The 7,597-nt window shown below is 41.0% G+C and overlaps 1 long non-coding RNA gene across 1 annotated transcript; it reads right to left on the bottom strand.

The window, feature by feature from the left end:
- Positions 1–5,609: 5,609 nt before the first annotated feature.
- LOC120434717 lies at positions 5,610–6,864 on the bottom strand. The gene is made up of 3 exons (XR_005609303.1): positions 6,697–6,864; positions 6,405–6,528; positions 5,610–6,300 (listed from the first exon to the last, which is right to left on the bottom strand). It is a non-coding gene; the product is annotated as an uncharacterized LOC120434717 (long non-coding RNA).
- Between the last annotated feature and the right edge of the window lie 733 nt (positions 6,865–7,597).

Below are 7,597 nucleotides of genomic sequence, written 5' to 3'. Positions count from 1 at the left end.
CTGGCCCCACCCTATCATGTGATTTCCTGAGGTCAGATGGCCCAGGATGTGAGTGGGCGTTAAGGCGTCTGGGGAGGGAACTCAAAACTGGATTATAGATGGCAGACAGTTGGTGTCGTAAACCACCACCTCTGTTCAAAGATGGTCGCTCACAGTGGACATAGATGGCCTCTTTCACTCCTCTTTCAAACCATCTGTCCTCTCTGTCCAATATGTGAACATTGGCATCCTCGAAAGAGTGACCTTTATCCTTAAGATGCAGGTGGACTGCTGAGTCTTGTCCTGTGGAGGTGGTGTTGTGCTTGTGAAGTGGCTGTTTGGTCTCTCCAATGTAGAGGTCCGGGCATTCCTCACTGCACTGTACAGCATACACCACGTTGTTCAGTCTGTGTTTTGGAGTTTTGTCTTTCGGGGGGACATCCTGATAATAATGAATTACAGTAGTCCAGCCTGGAAGTAATGAACTAGTTTTTCAGCGTCACTCTGAGACAGGATATTTCTAACTTTAGAGATGTTGCGCAAATGGAAGAAAGCAGTCTTACATATTTGTTTAATATGTGCGTTGAAGGACATGTCCTGGTCAAAAATGACTCCAAGGTTCCTCACAGCATTACTGGAGGCCAAAGTAATGCCATCCAGAGTAAGAATCTGGTTAGATACCATATTTCTAAGATTTTCAGGGCCGAGTACAATAACCTCAGTTTGATCTGAATTAAGAAGCAGAAAGTTAGCGGCCATCCAGGTCTTTATGTCTTTAAGACATTCCTGCAGTTTAACTAATTGGTGTGTGTTACCTGGCTTCATGGACAGATAGAGCTGCGTGTCATCTGCATAGCAGTGAAAATGTATGCTATGTCTTCTAATGATGCTGCCTAAGGGAAGCATGTATAATGTAAATAGAATTGGTCCTAGCACTGAACCCTGTGGAACTCCATAATTGACCTTAGTGGGTGAAGAGGACTCTCCATTTACATGCACAAATTGGAGTCTATTAGATAGATATGATACAAACCACTGCAGTGCAGTACCTGTAATAACTACAGCATGTTCTAATCGCTCTAATAGGATGTTATGGTCGACAGTATCGAACGCTGCACTGAGGTCTAGCAGGACAAGCACAGAGATGAGTCCACTGTCAGAGGCCATAAGAAGATCATTTGTAACCTTCACTAAAGCTGTTTCTGTGCTGTGATGAGCTCTGAAACCTGACTGAAACGCTTCAAATAAGCCATTCCTCTGCAGATGATCAGTTAGCTGTTTGACAACTAACTTAATATCAATGGTGCTAAAAGTAGCTGTAGATAATATTACATCTGTGAGATGATTATTGGTAATTTTTTCTCTAATGATAAAAATTTTATTTGTGAAGAAGTTCATGAAGTCATTACTAGTTAACGTTAAAGGGATGGTTGGCTCAGTAGAGCTCTGACATTTTGTCAGACTGGCTACAGTGCTTATTTTCTTCAGTCAGTGGCAAATAGTAAGATGTTCTGGCTTTGCGGAGGGCGGTGAAACGTCTTCAAGCAACTCAAGAAGTCCAGACGCTTTTCTTTCCAAGCTCCTTAGTCTAAAGCAGCAAACTATTTCTCCAGGCTAAATTTGTGACACGCCATTTCCTCTCCAGCTTACGAGTTATCTGCTTTAGGCTACGTGTTTGAGAATTATACCACGGAGTCAGGTACTTCTGATTTGAGACCTTAGTTTTTACAGGAGCTTATCTTATTAACAAGATAATCAACCTCTGTTGGAGTAGCGTTCAGATAGCTGCTCTGCTCTATGTTGGTACAGGGCATTGAAGATGATAACAGTGGGTGGATTATATTTTTAAACTTAGTTACAGCACTTTCAGAAAGACATCTACTTTGATAAAGTCTACTCTCCACTGCTGTGTAATCAATTATTGTAAATGTAAATGTTATCAGGAAATGATCAGACAGCAGAGGGTTTTCAGGAAACACTGTTAAATGTTCAGTTTCTATGCCATATGTTAAAACAAGATCTAGAGTGTGATTAAAGTGGTGGGTGGGTTCTTTTACATTTTGAGAGAAGCCAATTGAGTCTAATAACAGATTAAATGCCATGTTGAGGCTGTCATTTTTAGCATCTACATGGATGTTAAAATCACCCACAATAATTATTTTATCTGAGCTGAGCATTAAATCAGATAAAAAGTCTGAGAAATCAGAGAGAAACTCTGTGTAAGGCCCAGGTGGACGATAGATGATAACAAGTAAGACTGGTTTCTGAGTTTTACAGCTGGGGTGGACGAGGCTAAGCATCAGGCTTTCAAATGAATTAAAAGTCTGTCTTGGTCTTTTGTTAATTAATAGACTGGTGTGAAAAATTGCTGCCACACCACCCCCCTTGGCCTGTGCTTCGAGATTTCTGGTAGTTAGAATGACTCGGGGGTGTTGATTCATTTAAACTAACATAATCATCCTGCTGCAACCAGGTTTCTGTAAGGCAGAGTAAATCGATTTGTTGATCAATTATTAAGTCATGTACTAACAGAGACTTGGAGGAGACAGACCTAATATTTAATAATCCACATTTCACAACCACTGACCAAAGCCCACTGATCAAAGCCCACTGATCAAAGACCACTGATCAAAGACCACTGATCAAAGCCCACTGACCAAAGCCCACTGATCAAAGCCCACTGATCAAAGCCCACTGACCAAAGCCCACTGACCAAAGCCCACTGATCAATGAGTACCATTCACAGAGAGTTCGGGAATGGCTGCAAGCACAGAAAGAACACAACAGGGCACACGTTTAAATAAGGAAAGTTTATTGATCAAAATTATTTATTAAACATGAAAAACATGACAACATGACGATTTTTTCAGCCCCACGAAAAATACACACAACACAAGACAATATCAAACAGAACTCCACTCTGTAGAGTAGGCAGCAGCAGCAGAGTTCATTTTGTACATTCAAGCTGCTCTTCATATTCTTGGCCACCAGATGTCACCAGAGATGACTCTGCTGAAAAGCTTTGCGTTCCGAACCATTTTTTAACATAAGCTTCAGTGTTTCAGAAAGCCTCATTTGGAAAGTTGAGATCTCAGACTTGTAAATGCAGCAGTTGTGCTGCTTTGGTTTTGTAGGGACAGCAAATATTGCTTGTTTTGTTGCAAATGCGGAAATAGCAGTCAGAGTGTAATTGGTGTAAAAGCATTTTAATTTGAGTGTTCCAAACAGGGAAAGAGCAGGCTAGAAAAGCCACAAAGGTGACGATTGATGCAGGAGTGTTCATGAGAGTATGACACAGTACTACTGTCACAGTAGGAAGCGTTTATGAACTTTGAACTTTGAAGTGAGGCCTGCAGAGTCCTGGTGTTTTTTGCACAGTGTGACAGTGAAGCGAAGTTGTGGAGACGGCCCTCCTCGGAGCACTTAATTAACACATCTGAACGCTTCAGCCTAGAAAACTCCGCACAGCTGCTGATCAGTGTTCCCTCTAATTTTTCTTGTGTCTGAGTGTTTGATGTTCAGTAATGACTCTGGATTCGTGATTACTAGCAAGCTTTGTTTACTGCGTAACTGAGCAGACATTACATGTAAGCAACTTCACTCCCGGGGGGGCGGGTCCCACCTTCGCGCTGTCTCACTGCGTGCGTGCGCAGCGTACTACTCGGAACAGTAGCAGTAGCAGCATTAATGAACAATATTAGTCAGAAGTTCTACACTGAGCAAACACACCACCTCCCTGAGCGTGGTGTGTTTGAGGTTTTGATTTTGTAGTTGCGAACACTTTCCTTATAAAATGCCGTTTTTACTGTTTCTTCCTGCAGTAAATATAAACAACGACAGTGTTCAGGAAAAAAAAAAAACACATTGCATATTTTTTTTAATTTTAACTCTGGTTTTACGTGGCCTATCAACATAATTTAAAAACTGGTATAAAGTCCACACTTTTTCCGTCAATTGTTCCGTCTGTCCTGCTCACATCTCCAATGGTTGGACACGTTGTCATTAACGTGGCTTCACTCCACATCAGCCACGCCGCTTTGCTCGCTAAAACACCGGTGTCGGCACATAAGGACGCTGTCATAGCCTGTCAACCACGTTGATTAGCTGCGTATATACGAATGTGAATCGCATCATTGGCTGGACTATGGGATAAGGTGGCATCGTTCTGATCCCATACAGGAGCAGCCAGTTACTTACTGACTAACACTGCAAAACAGAATTGTTAAAGATTTAATTTTAATTTCAATTCAGGTTAGTTTTTTTTTTTGTGCGCATCGCAGATTTTTGCACACGCATGCAGCTTAGAGGGAACATTGCAGCTGCTGATCAGTTAATTAGATAGATAGAAGCTGAACTTTATGCTGAACACAGGTTTAGAAGTTGAAGTTTCTGCTGAAGAGGTGCAGAAGCTGAAGTCCATATTGCTGAAAAAGTTGCTGAAAACATAAAGACTTTGCCGAATTGTAATACATTTGCAAAACAGCTGAAAAAAAACTGCACAAGCTGAAGTTCCGTCAGTTTGAACTGTCTGCGAACACGGCACCCCTTTTCAGCGGAAAGTTCAGCTTATTTACCTGTTTTCAGGAAAAAGTGGAGCTTCTTCACCTCTTTTTAGCAGACAGTAGTCAATTTCTCACCATTTAGCTTCAGCTTTTGCAGCTTTTTTCAGCTCACTGTTTTTCTTGGTCAATATTTCTGCTAATTTATCACAATTCTGCAAAGCTTTTATGACAGTGCAGCTCCTTGACTTCTTTTCAGCAGATTGTTCAGCTTCTTCTGCATCCTGCACATTTTTTCTCTCATCTTTCTTTTGGATAAAAACCAGTTTGGCTCACTGAGATGAGCAGCTGTCCTGAGACCGGGGTGATCTCATGGCTCATGGCTGCTTCCACATGTCTTCCCTGCTCACGCTTGCTCTGATTTCTTGACACATTTGAATCTTAACCATAGCCATGCTTTCTGCTAATGCCTTGGTGCTCATAACCTTTATACTTTTTGAAATATTAAGCTTTTTATGCAATTTTTTTGCCCCATTGAAATAAATAGACCAAGTGTGTTCGCTGATTTAGCTCGCTGGGGCAAGCTGTGTTTCAATGAGATGAGCAGCCGTTCTAAGAGCAGGAGGCCTCTAAAATCTGATGTAACACTATAGATTGAAATGCTATGAAAGGCACTTAATTAGTTTTTTTTTTTTTTTTTTAAAGTACCCACAGTGGAATCAAACCCACGGCTTTGGGGCTGAAGATGCACTTGTTTACTCATCACGCCACTGGCAAGAGTGAGGTGGACAGTCAGAATCAGACCATCATGAGAGGCGAATCTCAAAAAGTAGGTGGGATAGCAACACAGTAGACTCACTAACATTACAATACAATTTTATTTATATAGCACATTTAAAAACCCAAAGGCACACCAAAGTGCTTTACAGTAATACAAAGAGACAACAAAAGTACAGATTGGGCACTAGCACAGACAGAATGGAGGCACTATAGACCGGAGAAGTTAAGTAAAATAGGTATCAAGCCTCAATACAGGAGGAAGGTCAGAAATACAAAATATCTACTAAGAAGATAAAAAAACAGCAGGAAAATTTATAATAAAATAAAAATAATAAAAGTTTAAAATGGGTATTAACTGGTCTCCCGACCCTAAGCCAGGTTAAATAAGTATGCTTTCAATCTTGATTTAAAGGATTGGATAGAGTCTGAAGCACAAATAGAAGTGCATGAATGTTATGGTTGAACTCAGCTGTGTGACCTCATATGAAATGATAAACAGAAGCACATGTCACTGGATGTGACTGTCATGAACTTTTGAAGGCTTTCTTAACCACACTCTGATAACCACAGGTTCATCTTCAAACAGACTTTATATGTGTGACCCATTTCCTATTTATTAGAGCAGTGTAAGCACAGATGTGAAAAACCACTGTTACACCTATTCTACACCCGATACTAAGGATTCATACAAACACACTTTGAGCTTTCATTATTTCTCCTCTTAAACACTTTCACATTTTGAGGTTGTGTACCTTCTATAAAAATACATGAAATGGTTCAATAGATATTTAATAATCACATGATCAAGATTTAGAGCTGTGTGTTTGTATGAACTGTATAACTATAGCTTGCTATAGTTCTAGACCACACACACACACACACACACACACACACACACACACACACACACACACACACCTTGCAGCCCTCTGTCTTCCTGGAGTGAGGTGACTGAAGTCAGGTTCTGTGAGAGCGATCAAACACTGACACTCTGGCCACTTGTGTAGATCATAAGAAGCTGAAATACAGGCACGAATGTGTTCTGAAAAAACAACAAAACAAAAAGAAATAAAAAAATAAAAAACCCAAAGCAATATTTTATTGGTGTTAAGGCCTAAAAACTACAAATGAACAATATTGACATACCTCATAGGTGCTGCAGGCCACATAACAATCTCTCACCCACATGATGGTGTGGATGGACATGAGCTCTGTGATGAGGTTTGAATGTCTCAGTTGGGAAACTGAAGAACTCAGAAGACAGCAATACCTGCACAGAGACAGAGTAGAACAACAGACTTGTCACCCGTAATGTGAATTAAATTTCAAAAAGTGCCAACAAGTTCAAACACTTGAGTGGGAAATCATTTGTGAAATAAACAGGGAATGGATTAAAAGCACTGTATTTTGTTTTCAAATCAAAGATAAAGAATCATACCAGTCTCTGCTCTGAGGATGACAGGGCTTTTTTTGCCTGTCCCATTTGGATCTTTAGCCATCAGAAGGCCAAAAAAGATGCCTGGTGGATTTACTTCACCAACTGGATCATCATGGCCTTATTAGTCCATTTGATTGGCCATCATCATCATCACTACAACATTTCATTTTCGGTTGTTACAGATGGGACAGACTGGGGGATAGGAAAGGGAGAAAGGCGGAAAGAAAGAGGGAGGGAAAGGGAAGAAGAAAAAACTGGATCACCTGTCGAGAAAAGAAAACCAACATGAGAAAAAACAAAAGAGAGAGCAACATAATAAACATAACACCATCAGTAAAAAACTAGCTAACAATAAATAACAGTAGATGCCAAATATTAAATGTTATTGTGCAGCACGCATGACTGACAGTGCACAATGTGCTTTGAGGTAGCAGCCAAGGTGTAGTTTGTGTCTGAACAGCTGTGTGCACACCTGTGTGGATCAGTGCACATGTATTCAAAAGGTTTCTCCATGTAACGATCTGCTAGGGAGTGTGGGGAGCCATAGCCCCGTCCCCCAGGGCATGAAGCAGGCATGGACGAGATCCAGGCCCCAGAGTACGAGAACCCAAGGAGGACCATCAGAGGGGCATCCGTGCCACCCTCCTGGGAAGAGCTGAGGAGAGCCTTAGACCGAAATGCTGTCTTCTTACAGACAGAGCAGGGAATCCTTCCATTATCGATGAAAAACTTTTCACACCATACAAACTGTAAACTCTGTAACAAACATGATCTGTAATTGTTTTGAAACTCAGCAGACGGCTTCATGATTGGCTCGAGGACAGGACACAGAATACAGAGTAACTGTAATATGTTCTCAGGACACCTGAATGGAGACTTTGCTGTGGCTGAGAAATAAAAA

Source organism: Oreochromis aureus, linkage group 19 (genome assembly GCF_013358895.1).
Source record: "Oreochromis aureus strain Israel breed Guangdong linkage group 19, ZZ_aureus, whole genome shotgun sequence".
Lineage (NCBI taxonomy): Eukaryota > Metazoa > Chordata > Actinopteri > Cichliformes > Cichlidae > Oreochromis > Oreochromis aureus.
Note: the sequence above shows the minus strand (reverse complement) of the source record. Positions and strands in the feature narration are given on the sequence as shown.